This window comes from Rhinichthys klamathensis, unplaced genomic scaffold (genome assembly GCF_029890125.1).
Source record: "Rhinichthys klamathensis goyatoka isolate OS25496 unplaced genomic scaffold, OSU_Roscu_1.1 h1tg000740l_1, whole genome shotgun sequence".
Taxonomy (NCBI): domain Eukaryota; kingdom Metazoa; phylum Chordata; class Actinopteri; order Cypriniformes; family Leuciscidae; genus Rhinichthys; species Rhinichthys klamathensis.
In genome coordinates this window covers 869,137-889,964 of record NW_026607152.1, presented here as the reverse complement: position 1 = coordinate 889,964, position 20,828 = coordinate 869,137, and positions in this window count along the sequence as shown.

The following is a 20,828-nucleotide window of genomic DNA, read 5'->3' as shown; positions in this document are numbered from 1 at the left end:
AGCATCGGCTCACTAATAGTGTTGAGTTTCAGGAGAAATTGGTAATTTGGCAAGAACATAATTTTTTAACGTGTATCTTATTACAGTAACCTCAGGGGCTTCACGTAGAAAACTTTGCAGAAAGCCTTAAACATACTTCCCACAATACACGAACAGAGGAACTTGTGTAAATTTTGTTTTTGGATGTTGTATACGCATAAAAGTTTTTAGAAATATAAAATCACATGTACGCTGCAAATTTTGGTTGGCGTGAAAAATATCAGTCCTGCCTGTTGTTTATAAATGGCAGTGTTAGTAAACAACGCTAGTACTCATGACAGGAAATTGAGTCATCAGTAACGCAATGTGTTGAATTTGAGCACAATATACTGATTCAAGACCTTGAGAACATTAGTACGTTTTGTCTTTTGTGTACCTCTGTATACCACAATGTTTATACATAAAGCTCTAGAGATATTAGACTGTGACTTCAATAAAATAATTAGAGCTCTGTCTATGGGATGAATCAAAATGGAGATTCTGTATTTTACGTGTAGGCCCTATATATTGTACATGCTTGTGAAGTCAAAGATCAATATGGTCAGTTTATGTTACAGGTGAGGTTTTTGGCTGCAAAAGGAGGGAAAACAATAAAGGACTCCATAAGAAGGATGCTTGCCTGCATGTTTTCCAATGACCTGTCCAGGCTGTGTAACTGGACAGGCTTGGGACAGAAGATATCTTTCAAACAGCTAGCACTGAAAGACATTGTTCACAGTAAGTTATTATTGTTAGCCAACCCTTTATCGGGCGAGGAACCATATTTGGTAACTTAATCGCGCATTCAAACTGACTCTCCCCTGCCTGTTTGCGTTGTCGTATGAGCGCATATATTTCTCCTAGCCAATCAGCGAAGATCAGGCTACGTCACTGATAGTCACACCATGGCATCTGACCAATCAGAAGTTGCGCGGAGCATTTCAAACTTCAGTGTCGTTCCGGTTATTGGAAAGTGAGGTTATGCGCTACTACCTACTCCCACATCAGCGCTAATAACTTCAAAACAAAATATAGCTGCAAGCAGCCATTACCGGGGCCAAGCGCAAGAAGCGGCAACAGATGCCCTCATGGGTGGGAGTGGCAGACCAATTGCAGCAAGGAGCAATTAAAGACATTTTAAGAGAATTTTGGGCAAATGGCTAAAAAATCATATATACATTAACTTTTAAGATGATTTAATGGATTATCACTTTCGACCAATAGGTGGCGCAGTTACGAAATCGATGTGATGTGGTCAGAGTGAGGTGACAATGACACATACAAAGTTTGGTGTCAAAATATCAAGGCATTGCAGAGATAAAGACTTAATAGTCATTTTGGCAGCATGTCTCAACTTTGCTGCTGCGGTATACGAAAACGGTTTCGTCTATCGTCACGAAATCCATTACTTTTAGTCGGCACGGTATGGAGATGACACGATTCGATTTTGGTGAAAATCGGACGAATGGTCTAGGAGAAGTTCGAAAAAGAAGGTTCTGAAAGTAAATAAAGATGGCGGACAGGAAGTTCGTCCAAATACGTCAAACTTGGTATCTATGTTCTCGGCATGACCCAAGGAATCTATTAAGACCAGTGTCATTACAATAAGCACATTTTTAAAAAAGTTATTAGCATTTTTGGAAATGTAATTTTAACTTTTGACCAACAGGTGGCGCTGTCTTGAAATCTTTTGAGTACCTTCAAGGCAAGGTGCTGGTAACAAATTCTGAGTTTCGTAATGTTACAGCAATGTGTTCATTAAAGTCCCTGTAAAGGCAATTTCAAAAAAAAATTCTAAACACATTATAAATGTTAGAAATGTATTGCTAAAACATATTACAAAGACTGTGAACTGTGAAGTACTGAATTGTGGAGTTAGACCGTTAAACAGTTTTTCACCATTGCTATTTTCCGGATTTTATGGGCGGGGCTAAAACAGGGCTCGATGACGCACTGGAGCCCTTGAGCTCCTGGACACGCCCCTACTTGATGACGCACTGGAGCCCCTGAGGCTGGCCGCTCCTAACAATATTATAGAGCAGATTCACATCAGTGTGCCGCTCAATCGCGAGTTACTGTCAGTACTATTATTAGTAACACAGCCTACAGATTGCTAGCTACTAGCTATGCCTTTGTCACGGAAATGCGTACTACCTGGATGCGATCACCGGATCACGTACAAAACAGAGGGTCCTTGTTTAAATTTCCGAAAAACGATTACATCAAGAAGAAGTGGATTAATTTTGTGAAGAGCCACCTTGATGGAGAGCTGTGGATCACCGCCAAAACCCGCCTCTGTAAGTGATCATTTTACACGGGATAGTTTTATAAACTTTCGTCGGAGATAACTGTCTGGGATTTACTGATAATCCGCTGTTACTGGTGAATGGGGCCGAACCGACTCCCGCCTGAGCCTTCATCCTCCCGTCGCGCCGACAACTGGTGCCATCATCGGCAGTGCGTGCCCACCGTGCGAGCATCCATTTCGGCTGTAGAGTTGAGTGTGGCGAGTCGACGGCAGCTTTCCCGCGAGTGGGCGTGGTTTCAGCGCAGCCAGTGGACACGCCCCCAGCGTTTGAGAGCAGAGATTACTGCTCATTTTTTCAAGATTTTGATAGCTTATTTTATGTACTTGCTGACTTTTTTTATCATTCAAATTTGGCTGGGTGACTAATAACAAATTTTTCTGTGGTGTGACAAACTCAAAACACATACTTAATTTTGACTTTACAGGGACTTTAAGTATAGCATTTCACATCACAAAACTGCATTGAAATCAATGGGATTTTCATGTTTTGTTCTATTATAGCGCCACCAAGAGGCAAAATCCCACAATTTTTTTCATGTGTCCTCAGAGTGAGCCCCTACATCTGTGTGTCAATTTTGGTGAAGATATCTCGATTAACTTCAGAGTTATAGACATTTATGTGAAAAAACACGTAAAAAATGACCGCTACGTGACTTTGATTGAATTTTACGACCCTTTACTATCAATATTTTGGCATTTGGGCATTGGTGTATAGCTATCGACCTATGTTTCCAATTTTCTGACGGTGGTTTCGTCTCGATCGGACTAACGGTTTCGAAGATATCGGCAAATGTTTTTTAAGCGCTAAATCACAATGCTACACAAACCGTAAGTCGAAACCTAGCATATTTGGTATCTCTGGACTCGGCAACGATTCAGGACCTCAACGAGATGACTCCCGTGAAAATAAGTCAACCACAGCCAGAGTTATAAGCATTTGAAAAATAAATTTTACCACTAGGTGGCGCTGTTTCGAAACTTCTCAGGCTCCTTCAGGGCATCGTACTGATGACCCATACCGAGTTTCGTAACAATTCGTTCATGCGTTCAAAAAATACAGCATTTTAGCACATAATTCAAAATGGCCGACAGCCAAAATGGCCGATCTGGGAAAATTGGATATCAGTCGACTCGGCATGACGCCCTGAATCTAAAGAGACCACTTTTATGATTTTTGGACAAACCGTTCAGAAGTTATGAGCGAAAATAGCCGTTTTTCATATCTCCGGACCAGTAGGTGGCGCTGCGCCGAAACGCAGCATGTAGCCTCAGGTCATGCTTGTGAGGACATGTACCAAGTTTGGTCTGAATACGATTAAGCGTTGCGGAGATACAGCCTTACGTCTGTTTTCGCAAGCGCTACGTAAAATTTGTTTGCGCGTTTATCGAAAGCGGTTTGACGAATCGACTTGAATTCCATAACTTTTTGTTGCCAATGCCTGGAGATGATCTGGTGCAATTTTGGTGAGAATCGGAAAAACCGTCTAGGACGAGTTCGCAAAAGTAGGTTTTTTGGACAATTCAAAATGGCGGCCATATTTTTATGACGGAAAATGACGTCATAGGGTGCAATCGAATCGGCATGAGCTCAGGAATCAGAGGAAAAAATAATTTTGTTGATAGGCCAAACGGTTCAAAAGTTATTAGCATAATAAAAGTGAAATTTTGGACAGGTGGTGGCGCTAGAGGCAATGAGTTAGAGACACCAAAATTGGTGCAATTGATGTTGGGACTGTCCTCTATCAGAATGTCAAACCAAAACAACTTTCCCGCAAACGGTTCTATGGGCTGCCATAGACGCCCAGTCGGAAGAAGAATAATAATAAATATAGCTGCAAGCAGCCATTACCGGGGCCAAGCGCAAGAAGCGGCAACAGATGCCATCATGGGTAGGAGTGGCAGACCAACTGCAGCAATGAGCAATTAAAGACATTTTAAGAGAACTTTGGATAAATGGCTAAAAATCATATATACAGTAACTTTTAAGATAATTTAATGGTTTATCACTTTCGACAAATAGGTGGCGCAATTACGAAATTGATGTGATGTGGTCAGAGTGAGGTGACAATGACACATACAAAGTTTGGTGTCAAAATGTCAAGGCATTGCAGAGATAAAGACTTAATAGTCCTTTTGGCATCCTACCTCAACTTTGCTGCTGCGCTACACGAAAACGGTTTTGTCTATCGACACAAAATCCATAACTTTTAGTCGGCAATGTCTGGAGATGATACGATTTGATTTTGGTGAAAATCGGACAAACGGTCTAGGAGGAGTTCGAAAAAGTAGCTTTTGAATGAAAATCAAGATGGTGGACAGGATGTTCGGCCAAATAAGAAAAACTTGGTATGTATGTTTTCGGCTTGACCCAAGGAATCTATTAAGACAAGTGGTATTTTAATAGGCAGATTTATTCAAAAGTTATGAGCCTTTTTGGAATTTTTTATATAACTTTTGACTACTTGGTGGCGCTGTTTCGAAACTTCTCAGACTCCTTCAGGGCATCGTACTGATGACCCATACCGAGTTTCGTAACAATTCGTTCATGCGTTAAAAAAATACAGCATTTTAGCACATAATTCAAAATGGCCGACAGCCAAAATTGCTGATCTGGGAAAATTGGATATCAGTCGACTCATCATGACGCCCTGAATCTATCGAGACCACTTTTATGATTTTTGGACAAACCGTTCAGGAGTTATGAGCAAAAATAGCCATTTTTCATATCTCCGGACCAGTATGTGGCGCTGCGCCGAAACGCAGCATGTAGCCTCAGGTCATGATTGTGATGACATGTACCAAGTTTGGTATGAATTCGATTAAGCGTTGAGGAGATACAGCCTTAAGTTTGTTTTCGCAAGCACTACTTAAAATTATTTTGCACGGTATTCAAAAACTGTTAAGCGAACCTACTTGAATTCCATAACTTTTTATCCTAACTGCCTGAAGATGATCTGGTGCAATTTTGGTGAAAATCGGAGCATCCGCCTAGGAGGAGTTCGAAAAAGTAGGTTTTTCTGAAAATTCAAAATGGCGGAAAAATTTGCATGACGGAAAATGACGTCATAGGGTGCAATCGAATCGACATGAGCTCAGGAACAAGAGGAAAAAAGAATTTTGATGATAGGCCTTACGGTTCAAAAGTTATTAGCATAATAAAAGTGAAAATTTGGACAGGTGGTGGCGCTAGAGGGAATGACTTAGAAACACCAAAATTGGTGTATTTAATGTTGGGACTGTCCTCTATTAGAATGTCAAACCAAAACAACTTTCCCGAAATCGGTTCTATGGGCTGCCATAGACACCCAGTCGGAAGAAGAAGAATAAAAAGAACCGGAACAGATACAATTGGTAATATAGCTGCAAGCAGCCATTATCGGGGCCAAGCGCAAGAAGATGATATCAGATGCCAACATGGCTGGGAGTGTCAGACCAACTGCAACAATGAGCAATTAAAGACATTTAAAGATGAATTTTGGCAAAATGGCTGAAAAATCTAATACATTAACTAAAAATATGATTTAATGGATTATCACTTTCGACCAATAGGTGGTGCAGTTACGAAATGTATGTGGTGTGGTCAGAGTGAGGTGGCAATGACACACACACAGTTTGTTGTCAAAATGTCAAGGCATTGCAGAGATAAACCCTGAATAGTCTTTTTGGCAGCATGCCTCAACTTTGATGCTGCACTATACAAAAACGGGTTCGTCTATCGACACGAAATCCATAACTTTTAGTCGGCACAGTCTGGAGAGGATACGATTCGATTTTGGTGAAAATCGGACAAACGGTCTAGGAGGAGTTGGAAAAAGTAGGTTTTGACTGAAAATCAAGATGACGGACAGGAAGTTCGGACAAATAAGTAAAACTTGGTATCTACGTTCTCAGCTTGACCCAAGGAATCTATTAATACCAGTGTCATTTCAATAGCCAGATTTATTCAAAAGTTATTAGCATTTTTGGAAATGTAATTTTAACTTTTGACCAAGAGGTGGCGCTGTCTCGAAATCTTTTGAGTACCCTCAGGGCATGGTGCTAATGGCACATTCTGAGTTTCGTAATGTTACAGCAATGCATTTGTTAAGTATAGCATTTTACATCACAAAACTGTATTGAAGTCAATGGGAATTTCATGTTTTGTTCTATTATAGCGCCACCAAGAGGCTCAGTCCCACCATTTTTTTTACGTGTCCTCAGAGTGAGCCCATACATATGTGTGTCAATTTTGGTGTAAAAATCTCAATTCGCTTCGGAGTTATAGACATTTATGTGAAAAAACACGTCAAAAATGACTGACACGTGACTTTGATTGGATTTTACTACCCCTTACTATCAATATTTTCGCATTTGGGCATTGTCGTATAGCCTATCGACCTATGTTTCCAAACTTCTGACGGTGGTTTCGTCTCGATCGGACTAGCGGTTTCGAAGATATCGGCAAATGTTTTTTAAGCGCTAAATTACAACGCTGCACAAACGATATGCTGAAACCTGGCAAGTCTGGTATCGTTGGACTCGGCAAGGATTCAGGAGTCTAACGAGGTCAGTTTTGTGAGAATAAGTAGGCCACACCCAAAGTTATAAGCATTATAAGCTATTGGAGAAAAAAAATCACCACTAGGTGGCGCTGTTTCGAAACTTCTCAGGCTCCTTCAGGGCATCGTACTGATGACCCATACCGAGTTTCGTAACAATTCGTTCATGCGTTCAAAAAATACAGCATTTTAGCACATAATTCAAAATGGCCGACAGGCAAAATTGCTGATCTGGGAAAATTGGATATCAATCGACTCGCCATGACGTCCTGAATCTAACGAGACCATTTTTATGATTTTTGGACAAACCGTTCAGAAGTTATAAGCAAAAATAGCCTTTTTTCGTATCTCCAGACCAGTAGGTGGCGCTGTGCCGAAACGCTGCATGTAGCCTCAGGTCATGGTTGTGATGACATGTACCAAGTTTGGTCTGAATACGATTAAGCGTTGCGGAGATACAGCCTTACGTCTGTTTTCGCAAGCGCTACGTAAAATTAGTTTGTGCGTTTATCGAAAACGGTTTGACGAATCGACTTGAATTCCATAACTTTTTGTCGGCACTGCCTGGAGATGATGTGGTGCAATTTTGGTGAAAATCGGACAAACCGTCTAGGACGAGTTTGCAAAAGTAGTTTTTTTGGACAATTCAAAATGGCGGCCATATTTTTATGACGGAAAATGACGTCATAGGGTGCAATCGAATCGTCATGAGCTCAGGAATCAGAGGAAAAAAGAATTTTGTTGATAGGCCTAACGGTTCAAAAGTTATTAGCATAATAAAAGTGAAACTTTGGACAGGTGGTGGCGCTAGAGGCAATAAGTTAGAGACACCAAAATTGGTGCAATTGATGTTGGGACTGTCCTCTATCAGAATGTCAAACCGGAACAACTTTCCCGGACACGGTTCTATGGGCTGCCATAGACGCCCAGTCGGAAGAAGAAGAAGAAGAAGAAGAAGAAATATAGCTGCAAGCAGCCATTACCGGGGCCAAGCGCAAGAAGCGGCAACAGATGCCCTCATGGGTGGGAGTGGCAGACCAATTGCAGCAAGGAGCAATTAAAGACATTTTAAGATAATTTTGGGCAAATGGCTAAAAAATCATATATACAGTAACTTTTAAGATGATTTAATGGATTATCACTTTCGACCAATAGGTGGCGCAGTTACGAAATCGATGTGATGTGGTCAGAGTGAGGTGACAATGACACATACAAAGTTTGGTGTCAAAATGTGAAGGCATTGCAGAGATAAAGACTTAATAGTCATTTTGGCAGCATGCCTCAACTTTGCTGCTGCGGTATACGAAAACGGTTTCCTCTATCGTCACGAAATCCATAACTTTTAGTCGGCACGGTATGGAGATGACACGATTCGATTTTGGTGAAAATCGGACGAATGGTCTAGGAGAAGTTCGAAAAAGAAGGTTTTGAAAGTAAATAAAGATGGTGGACAGGAAGTTCGTCCAAATACATCAAACTTGGTATCTATGTTCTCGGCATGACCCAAGGAATCTATTAAGGCCAGTGTCATTGCAATAAATATATTTTTTCAAAAGTTATTAGCATTTTTGGAAATTTAATTGTAACTTTTGACCACTAGGTGGCGCTGTTTCGAAACTTCTCAGGCTCCTTCAGGGCATCGTACTGATGACCCATACCGAGTTTCGTAACAATTCGTTCATGCGTTCAAAAAATACAGCATTTTAGCACATAATTCAAAATGGCCGACAGGCAAAATTGCTGATCTGGGAAAATTGGATATCAATCGACTCGCCATGACGTCCTGAATCTAACGAGACCATTTTTATGATTTTTGGACAAACCGTTCTGAAGTTATAAGCAAAAATAGCCTTTTTTCGTATCTCCGGACCAGTAGGTGGCGCTGTGCCGAAACGCTGCATGTAGCCTCAGGTCATGCTTGTGATGACATGTACCAAGTTTGGTCTGAATACGATTAAGCGTTGCGGAGATACAGCCTTACGTCTGTTTTCGCAAGCGCTACGTAAAATTAGTTTGTGCGTTTATCGAAAACGGTTTGACAAATCGACTTGAATTCCATAACTTTTTGTCGGCACTGCCTGGAGATGATGTGGTGCAATTTTGGTGAAAATCGGACAAACCGTCTAGGAGGAGTTCGAAAAAGAAGGTTTTTCAGATAAATCAAAATGGCGGAAAATTTTTCATGACGGAAAATGACGTCATAGGGTGCAATCGAATCGTCATGAGCTCAGGAATCAGAGGGAAAAATAATTTTTTTGATAGGCCTTACGGTTCAAAAGTTATTAGCATAATAAAAGTGAAACTTTGGACAGGTGGTGGCGCTAGAGGGAGTGACTTAGAAACACCAAAATTGGTGTATTTAATGTTGGGACTGTCCTCTATCAGAATGTCAAACCAAAACAACTTTCCCGCAATCGGTTCTATGGGCTGCCATAGACGCCCAGTCGGAAGAAGAAGAATAAAAAGAACCGGAACAGAAACAATTGGTTATCGGGGCCAAGCGCAAGAAGATGATATCAGATGCCAACATGGCTTTGAGTGTCAGACCAACTGCAACAATGAGCAATTAAAGACATTTAAAGATGAATTTTGGCAAAATGGCTGAAAAATCTAATACATTAACTAAAAATATGATTTAATGGATTATCACTTTCGACCAATAGGTGGTGCAGTTACGAAATGTATGTGGTGTGGTCAGAGTGAGGTGGCAATGACACACACACAGTTTGTTGTCAAAATGTCAAGGCATTGCAGAGATAAACCCTGAATAGTCATTTTGGCAGCATGCCTCAACTTTGATGCTGCACTATACAAAAACGGGTTCGTCTATCGACACGAAATCCATAACTTTTAGTCGGCACAGTCTGGAAAGGATACGATTCGATTTTGGTGAAAATCGGACAAACGGTCTAGGAGGAGTTCGAAAAAGTAGGTTTTGACTGAAAATCAAGATGACGGACAGGAAGTTCGGACAAATAAGTAAAACTTGGTATCTACGTTCTCAGCTTGACCCAAGGAATCTATTAATACCAGTGTCATTTCAATAGCCAGATTTATTCAAAAGTTATTAGCATTTTTGGAAATTTTGTTATAACTTTTGACCACTAGGTGGCGCTGTCTCGAAATCTTTTGAGTACCCTCAGGGCATGGTGCTAATGGCACATTCTGAGTTTCGTAATGTTACAGCAATGCATTTGTTAAGTATAGCATTTTACATCACAAAACTGTATTGAAGTCAATGGGAATTTCATGTTCTATTATAGCGCCACCAAGAGGCTCAGTCCCACCATTTTTTTTACGTGTCCTCAGAGTGAGCCCATACATATGTGTGTCAATTTTGGTGTAAAAATCTCAATTCGCTTCGGAGTTATAGACATTTATGTGAAAAAACACGTCAAAAATGACTGACACGTGACTTTGATTGGATTTTACTACCCCTTACTATCAATATTTTCGCATTTGGGCATTGTCGTATAGCCTATCGACCTATGTTTCCAAACTTCTGACGGTGGTTTCGTCTCGATCGGACTAGCGGTTTCGAAGATATCGGCAAATGTTTTTTAAGCGCTAAATTACAACGCTGCACAAACGATATGCTGAAACCTGGCAAGTCTGGTATCGTTGGACTCGGCAAGGATTCAGGAGTCTAACGAGGTCAGTTTTGTGAGAATAAGTAGGCCACACCCAAAGTTATAAGCATTATAAGCTATTGGAGAAAAAAAAATCACCACTAGGTGACGCTGTTTCGAAACTTCTCAGGCTCCTTCAGGGCATCGTAGTGATGACCCATACCGAGTTTCGTAACAATTCGTTCATGCGTTCAAAAAATACAGCATTTTAGCACATAATTCAAAATGGCCGACAGCCAAAATGGCCGATCTGGGAAAATTGGATATCAGTCGACTCGCCATGACGTCCTGAATCTAAAGAGACCACTTTTATGATTTCTGGACAAACCGTTCAGAAGTTATGAGCGAAAATAGCCGTTTTTCATATCTCCGGACCAGTAGGTGGCGCTGCGCCGAAACGCAGCATGTAGCCTCAAGTCATGCTTGTGATGACATGTACCAAGTTTGGTCTGAATAAGATTAAGCGTTGCGGAGATACAGCCTTACGTCTGTTTTCGCAAGCGCTACGTAAAATTAATTTGCGCGTTTATCGAAAACAGTTAAGCGAATCAACTTGAATTCCATAACTTTTTGTCGGCACTGCCTGGGGATGATCTGGTGCAATTTTGGTGAGAATCGGACAAACCGTCTAGGACGAGTTCGCAAAAGTAGGTTTTTTGGACAATTCAAAATGGCGGTCATATTTTTATGACGGAAAATGACGGCATAGGGTGCAATCGAATCGACATGAGCTCAGGAATCAGAGGAAAAAAGAATTTTGTTGATAGGCCTAACGGTTCAAAAGTTATTAGCATAATAAAAGTGAAACTTTGGACAGGTGGTGGCGCTAGAGGCAATAAGTTAGAGACACCAAAATTGGTGCAATTGATGTTGGGACTGTCCTCTATCAGAATGTCAAACCGGAACAACTTTCCCGGACACGGTTCTATGGGCTGCCATAGACGCCCAGTCGGAAGAAGAAGAAGAAGAAGAATAAATATAGCTGCAAGCAGCCATTACCGGGGCCAAGCGCAAGAAGCGGCAACAGATGCCATCATGGGTGGGAGTGGCAGATCAACTGCAGCAATGAGCAATTAAAGACATTTTAAGAGAACTTTGGATAAATGGCTAAAAAATCATATATACAGTAACTTTTAAGATAATTTAATGGTTTATCACTTTCGACAAATAGGTGGCGCAATTACGAAATTGATGTGATGTGGTCAGAGTGAGGTGACAATGACACATACAAAGTTTGGTGTCAAAATGTCAAGGCATTGCAGAGATAAAGACTTAATAGTCCTTTTGGCATCCTACCTCAACTTTTCTGCTGCGCTACACAAAAACGGTTTTGTCTATCGACACAAAATCCATAACTTTTAGTCGGCAATGTCTGGAGATGATACGATTTGATTTTGGTGAAAATCGGACAAACGGTCTAGGAGGAGTTCGAAAAAGTAGCTTTTGAATGAAAATCAAGATGGTGGACAGGATGTTCGGCCAAATAAGAAAAACTTGGTATGTATGTTTTCGGCTTGACCCAAGGAATCTATTAAGATAAGTGGTATTTTAATAGGCAGATTTTTTCAAAAGTTATGAGCCTTTTTGGAATTTTTTATATAACTTTTGACCACTTGGTGGCCCTGTTTCGAAACTTCTCAGACTCCTTCAGGGCATCGTACTGATGACCCATACCGAGTTTCATAACAATTCGTTCATGCGTTCAAAAAATACAGCATTTTAGCACATAATTCAAAATGGCCGACAGCCAAAATTGCCGATCTGGGAAAATTGGATATCAGTCGACTCATCATGACGCCCTGAATCTATCGAGACCACTTTTATGATTTTTGGACAAACCGTTCAGGAGTTATGAGCAAAAATAGCCATTTTTCATATCTCCGGACCAGTAGGTGGCGCTATGCCGAAACGCAGCATGTAGCCTCAGGTCATGCTTGTGATGACATGTACCAAGTTTGGTATGAATTCGATTAAGCGTTGCGGAGATACAGCCTTAAGTTTGTTTTCGCAAGCGCTACTTAAAATTATTTTGCACGGTATTCAAAAACTGTTAAGCGAACCTACTTGAATTCCATAACTTTTTATCCTAACTGCCTGAAGATGATCTGGTGCAATTTTGGTGAAAATCGGAGCATCCGCCTAGGAGGAGTTCGAAAAAGTTGGTTTTTCTGAAAATTCAAAATGGCGGAAAAATTTGCATGACGGAAAATGACGTCATAGGATGCAATCGAATCGGCATGAGCTCAGGAACAAGAGGAAAAAAGAATTTTGATGATAGGCCTTACGGTTCAAAAGTTATTAGCATAATAAAAGTGAAACTTTGGACAGGTGGTGGCGCTAGAGGGAATGACTTAGAAACACCAAAATTGGTGTATTTAATGTTGGGACTGTCCTCTATTAGAATGTCAAACCAAAACAACTTTCCCGAAATCGGTTCTATGGGCTGCCATAGACACCCAGTCGGAAGAAGAATAATAATAAGAACCGGAACAGATACAATTGGTACAAGCAGCCATTACCGGGGCCAAGCGCAAGAAGCGGCAACAGATGCCCTCATGGGTGGGAGTGGCAGACCAATTGCAGCAACGAGCAATTAATGACATTTTAAGAGAATTTTAGGGCAAATGGCTAAAAAAATCATACAGTAACGTTTAAGATGATTTAATGGATTATCACTTTCGACCAATAGGGGGCGCAGTTACGAAATCGATGTGATGTGGTCAGAGTGAGGTGACAATGACACATACAAAGTTTGGTCTCAAAATGTCAAGGCATTGCAGAGATAAAGACTTAATAGTAATTTCGGCAGCATGCCTCAAATTCGCTGCTGCGGTATACGAAAACGGTTTCCTCTATCGTCACGAAATCCATAACTTTTAGTCGGCATGGTCTGGAGATGATATGATTCGATTTTGGTGAAAATCGGACGAATGGTCTAGGTGAAGTTCGAAAAAGAAGGTTTTGAAAATAAATAAAGATGGCGGACAGGAAGTTCGTCCAAATACGTCAAACTTGGTATCTATGTTCTCGGCATGACCCAAGGAATCTATTAAGACCAGTGTCATTACAATAAGCACATTTTTTAAAAAGTTATTAGCATTTTTGGAAATGTAATTTTAACTTTTGACCAACAGGTGGCGCTGTCTTGAGATCTTTTGAGTACCTTCAAGGCAAGGTGCTGGTAACAAATTCTGAGTTTCGTAATGTTACAGCAATGTGTTCATTAAGTATAGCATTTCACATCACAAAACTATATTGAAATCAATGGGATTTTCATGTTTTGTTCTATTATAGCGCCACCAAGAGGCAAAATCCCACAATTTTGTTCATGTGTCCTCAGAGTGAGCCCCTACATCTGTGTGTCAATTTTGGTGAAGATATCTCGATTAACTTCAGAGTTATAGACATTTATGTGAAAAAACACGTAAAAAATGACTGACACGTGACTTTGATTGAATTTTACGACCCCTTACTATCAATATTTTGGCATTTGGGCATTGGCGTATGGCTATCGACCTATGTTTCCAATTTTCTGACGGTGGTTTCGTCTCGATCGGACTAACGGTTTCGAAGATATCGGCAAATGTTTTTTAAGCGCTAAATCACAACTCTACACAAACCGTAAAACCAAACCCAGCATGTTTGGCATCTGCGGACTCGGCAACGATTCAGGACCTCAACGAGATGACTCCCGTGAAAATAAGTCAACCACAGCCAGAGTTATAAGCATTTGAAAAATAAATTTTACCACTAGGTGGCGCTGTTTCGAAACTTCTCAGGCTCCTTCATCGTACTGATGACCCATACCGAGTTTCGTAACAATTCGTTCATGCGTTCAAAAAATACAGCATTTTAGCACATAATTCAAAATGGCCGACAGCCAAAATGGCCGATCTGGGAAAATTGGATATCAGTCGACTCGGCATGACGCCCTGAATCTAAAGAGACCACTTTTATGATTTTTGGACAAACCGTTCAGAAGTTATGAGCGAAAATAGCCGTTTTTCATATCTCCGGACCAGTAGGTGGCGCTGCGCCGAAACGCAGCATGTAGCCTCAGGTCATGCTTGTGAGGAAATGTACCAAGTTTGGTCTGAATACGATTAAGCGTTGCGGAGATACAGCCTTACGTCTGTTTTCGCAAGCGCTACGTAAAATTAATTTGCGCGTTTATCGAAAACCGTTAAGCGAATCAACTTGAATTCCATAACTTTTTGTCTGCACTGCCTGGGGATGATCTGGTGCAATTTTGGTGAGAATCGGACAAACCGTCTAGGACGAGTTTGCAAAAGTAGGTTTTTTAAACAATTCAAAATGGCGGCCATATTTTTATGACGGAAAATGACGTCATAGGGTGGGATCGAATCGTCATGAGGTCAGGAATCAGAGGAAAAAAGAATTTTGTTGATAGGCCTTACAGTTCAAAAGTTATTAGCATAATGATTTTGAAATTTTGGACAGGTGGTGGCGCTAGAGGCAATGAGTTAGAGACACCAAAATTGGTGCAATTACTGTTGGGACTGTCCTCTATCAGAATGTCAAACCGGAACAACTTTCCCGGATACGGTTCTATGGGCTGCCATAGACGCCCAGTCGGAAGAAGAAGAAGAAGAAGAATAATAAGAACCGGAAAAGATACAATAGGTGCCTCCGCACCTTCGGTGCTTGGCCCCTAATAATAAGAACCGGAACAGATACAATAGGTGCCTCCGCACCTTCGGTGCTTGGCCCCTAATAATAAAGATGATATCAGATGCCAACATGGCTGGGAGTGTCAGACCAACTGCAACAATGAGCAATTAAAGACATTTAAAGATGAATTTGGCAAAATGGCTGAAAAATCTAATACATTAACTAAAAATATGATTTAATGGATTATCACTTTCAACCAATAGGTGGTGCAGTTACGAAATGTATGTGGTGTGGTCAGAGTGAGGTGGCAATGACACACACACAGTTTGTTGTCAAAATGTCAAGGCATTGCAGAGATAAACCCTGAATAGTCATTTTGGCAGCATGCCTCAACTTTGATGCTGCACTATACAAAAACGGGTTCGTCTATCGACACGAAATCCATAACTTTTAGTCGGCACAGTCTGGAGAGGATACGATTCGATTTTGGTGAAAATCGGACAAACGGTCTAGGAGGAGTTCGAAAAAGTAGGTTTTGACTGAAAATCAAGATGACGGACAGGAAGTTCGGACAAATAAGTAAAACTTGGTATCTACGTTCTCAGCTTGACCCAAGGAATCTATTAATACCAGTGTCATTTCAATAGCCAGATTTATTCAAAAGTTATTAGCATTTTTGGAAATTTTGTTATAACATTTGACCACTAGGTGGCGCTGTCTCGAAATCTTTTGAGTACCCTCAGGGCATGGTGCTAATGGCACATTCTGAGTTTCGTAATGTTACAGCAATGCATTTGTTAAGTATAGCATTTTACATCACAAAACTGTATTGAAGTCAATGGGAATTTCATGTTTTGTTCTATTATAGCGCCACCAAGAGGCTCAGTCCCACCACTTTTTTTACGTGTCCTCAGAGTGAGCCCATACATATGTGTGTCAATTTTGGTGTAAAAATCTCAATTCGCTTCAGAGTTATAGACATTTATGTGAAAAAACACGTCAAAAATGACTGACACGTGACTTTGATTGGATTTTACTACCCCTTACTATCAATATTTTCGCATTTGGGCATTGTCGTATAGCCTATCGACCTATGTTTCCAAACTTCTGACGGTGGTTTCGTCTCGATCGGACTAGCGGTTTCGAAGATATCGGCAAATGTTTTTTAAGCGCTAAATTACAACGCTGCACAAACGATATGCTGAAACCTGGCAAGTCTGGTATCGTTGGACTCGGCAAGGATTCAGGAGTCTAACGAGGTCAGTTTTGTGAGAATAAGTAGGCCACACCCAAAGTTATAAGCATTATAAGCTATTGGAGAAAAAAAAATCACCACTAGGTGGCGCTGTTTCGAAACTTCTCAGGCTCCTTCAGGGCATCGTACTGATGACCCATACCGAGTTTCGTAACAATTCGTTCATGCGTTCAAAAAATACAGCATTTTAGCACATAATTCAAAATGGCCGACAGGCAAAATTGCTGATCTGGGAAAATTGGATATCAATCGACTCGACATGACGTCCTGAATCTAACGAGACCATTTTTATGATTTTTGGACAAACCGTTCAGAAGTTATAAGCAAAAATAGCCTTTTTTTGTATCTCCGGACCAGTAGGTGGCGCTGTGCCGAAACGCTGCATGTAGCCTCAGGTCATGCTTGTGATGACATGTACCAAGTTTGGTCTGAATACGATTAAGCGTTGCGGAGATACAGCCTTACGTCTGTTTTCGCAAGCGCTACGTAAAATTAGTTTGTGCGTTTATCGAAAACGGTTTGACGAATCGACTTGAATTCCAAAACTTTTTGTCGGCACTGCCTGGAGATGATGTGGTGCAATTTTGGTGAAAATCGGACAAACCGTCTAGGACGAGTTCGCAAAAGTAGGTTTTTTGGACAATTCAAAATGGCGGCCATATTTTTATGACGGAAATTGACGTCATAGGATGCAATCGAATTGTCATGAGCTCAGGAATCAGAAGAAACAAGAATTTCGTTGATAGGCTTTACGGTTCAAAAGTTATTAGCATAATAAAAGTGAAACTTTGGACAGGTGGTGGCGCTAGAGGCAATGAGTTAGAGACACCAAAATTGGTGCAATTACTGTTGGGACTGTCCTCTATCAGAATGTCAAACCGAAACAACTTTCCCGGAAACGGTTCTATGGGCTGCCATAGACGCCCAGTCGGAAGAAGAAGAAGAAGAAGAATAATAATAATAATAATAATAAGAACCGGAACAGATACAATAGGTGCCTCCGCACCTTCGGTGCTTGGCCCCTAAATATAGCTGCAAGCAGCCATTACCGGGGCCAAGCGCAAGAAGCGGCAACAGATGCCCTCATGGGTGGGAGTGGCAGACCAATTGCAGCAATGAGCAATTAAAGACATTTTAAGAGAACTTTGGATAAATGGCTAAAATCATATATACAGTAACTTTTAAGATAATTTAATGGTTTATCACTTTCGACAAATAGGTGGCGCAATTACGAAATTGATGTGATGTGGTCAGAGTGAGGTGACAATGACACATACAAAGTTTGGTGTCAAAATGTCAAGGCATTGCAGAGATAAAGACTTAATAGTCCTTTTGGCATCCTATCTCAACTTTGCTGCTGCGCTACACGAAAACGGTTTTGTCTATCGACACAAAATCCATAACTTTTAGTCGGCAATGTCTGGAGATGATACGATTTGATTTCGGTGAAAATCGGACAAACGGTCTAGGAGGAGTTCGAAAAAGTAGCTTTTGAATGAAAATCAAGATGGTGGACAGGATGTTCGGCCAAATAAGAAAAACTTGGTATGTATGTTTTCGGCTTGACCCAAGGAATCTATTAAGAAAAGTGGTATTTTAATAGGCAGATTTATTCAAAAGTTATGAGCTTTTTTGGATTTTTTTATATAACTTTTGACCACTTGGTTGCGCTGTTTCGAAACTTCTCAGACTCCTTCAGGGCATCGTACTGATGACCCATACCGAGTTTCGTAACAATTCGTTCATGCGTTCAAAAAATACAGCATTTTAGCACATAATTCAAAATGGCCGACAGCCAAAATTGCCGATATGGGAAAATTGGATATCTGTCGACTCATCATGACGCCCTGAATCTATCGAGACCACTTTTATGATTTTTGGACAAACCGTTCAGGAGTTATGAACAAAAATAGCCATTTTTCATATCTCCGGACCAGTAGGTGGCGCTGCAACGAAACGCAGCATGTAGCCTCAGGTCATGCTTGTGGTGACATGTACCAAGTTTGGTATGAATTCGATTAAGCGTTGCGGAGATACAGCCTTAAGTTTGTTTTCGCAAGCGCCACGTAAAATTATTTTGCACGGTATTCAAAAACTGTTAAGCGAACCTACTTGAATTCCATAACTTTTTATCCTAACTGCCTGAAGATGATCTGGTGCAATTTTGGTGAAAATCGGAGCATCCGCCTAGGAGGAGTTCGAAAAAGTAGGTTTTTCTGAAAATTCAAAATGGCGGAAAAATTTGCATGACGGAAAATGACGTCATAGGGTGCAATCGAATCGGCATGAGCTCAGGAATCAGAGGAAAAAAGAATTTTGATGATAGGCCTTACGGTTCAAAAGTTATTAGCATAATAAAAGTGAATCTTTGGACAGGTGGTGGCGCTAGAGGGAATGACTTAGAAACACCAAAATTGGTGTATTTGATGTTGGGACTGTCCTCTATTAGAATGTCAAACCAAAACAACTTTCCCGAAATCGGTTCTATGGGCTGCCATAGACACCCAGTCGGAAGAAGAAGAAGAATAAGAACCGGAACAGATACAATTGGTAATATAGCTGCAAGCAGCCATTATCGGGGCCAAGCGCAAGAAGATGATATCAGATGCCAACATGGCTGGGAGTGTCAGACCAACTGCAACAATGAGCCATTAAAGACATTTAAAGATGAATTTTGGCAAAATGGCTGAAAAATCTAATACATTAACTAAAAATATGATTTAATGGATTATCACTTTCGACCAATAGGTGGTGCAGTTACGAAATGTATGTGGTGTGGTCAGAGTGAGGTGGCAATGACACACACACAGTTTGTTGTCAAAATGTCAAGGCATTGCAGAGATAAACCCTGAATAGTCATTTTGGCAGCATGCCTCAACTTTGATGCTGCACTATACAAAAACAGGTTCGTCTATCGACACGAAATCCATAACTTTTAGTCGGCACAGTCTGGAGAGGATACGATTCGATTTTGGTGAAAATCGGACAAACGGTCTAGGAGGAGTTCGAAAAAGTAGGTTTTGACTGAAAATCAAGATGACGGACAGGAAGTTCGGACAAATAAATAAAACTTGGTATCTACGTTCTCAGCTTGACCCAAGGAATCTATTAATACCAGTGTCATTTCAATAGCCAGATTTATTCAAAAGTTATTAGCATTTTTGGAAATTTTGTTATAACTTTTGACCACTAGGTGGCGCTGTCTCGAAATCTTTTGAGTACCCTCAGGGCATGGTGCTAATGGCACATTCTGAGTTTCGTAATGTTACAGCAATGCATTTGTTAAGTATAGCATTTTACATCACAAAACTGTATTGAAGTCAATGGGAATTTCATGTTTTGTTCTATTATAGCGCCACCAAGAGGCTCAGTCCCACCATTTTTTTTACGTGTCCTCAGAGTGAGCCCATACATATGTGTGTCAATTTTGGTGTAAAAATCTCAATTCGCTTCGGAGTTATAGACATTTATGTGAAAAAACACGTCAAAAATGACTGACACGTGACTTTGATTGGATTTTACTACCCCTTACTATCAATATTTTCGCATTTGGGCATTGTCGAATAGCCTATCGACCTATGTTTTCAAACTTCTGACGGTGGTTTCGTCTCGATCGGACTAGCGGTTTCGAAGATATCGGCAAATGTTTTTTAAGCGCTAAATTACAACGCTGCACAAACGATATGCTGAAACCTGGCAAGTCTGGTATCGTTGGACTCGGCAAGGATTCAGCAGTCTAACGAGGTCAGTTTTGTGAGAATAAGTAGGCCACACCCAAAGTTATAAGCATTATAAGCTATTGGAGAAAAAAAAATCACCACTAGGTGGCGCTGTTTCGAAACTTCTCAGGCTCCTTCAGGGCATCGTACTGATGACCCATACCGAGTTTCGTAACAATTCGTTCATGCGTTCAAAAAATACAGCATTTTAGCACATAATTCAAAATGGCCGACAGGCAAAATTGCTGATCTGGGAAAATTGGATATCAATCGACTCGCCATGACGTCCTGAATCTAACGAGACCATTTTTATGATTTTTGGACAAACCGTTCAGAAGTTATAAGCAAAAATAGCCTTTTTTCGTATCTCCGGACCAGTAGGTGGCGCTGTGCCGAAACGCTGCATGTAGCCTCAGGTCATGCTTGTGATGACATGTACCAAGTTTGGTCTGAATACGATTAAGCGTTGCGGAGATACAGCCTTACGTCTGTTTTCACAAGCGCTACATAAAATTAGTTTGTGCGTTTATCGAAAACGGTTTGACGAATCGACTTAAATTCCATAACTTTTTGTCGGCACTGCCTGGAGATGATCTGGTGCAATTTTGGTGAAAATCTGACAAACCGTCTAGGACGAGTTCGCAAAAGTATGTTTTTTAAACAATTCAAAATGGCGGCCATATTTTTATGACGGAAAATGACGTCATAGGGTGCGATCGAATCGGCATG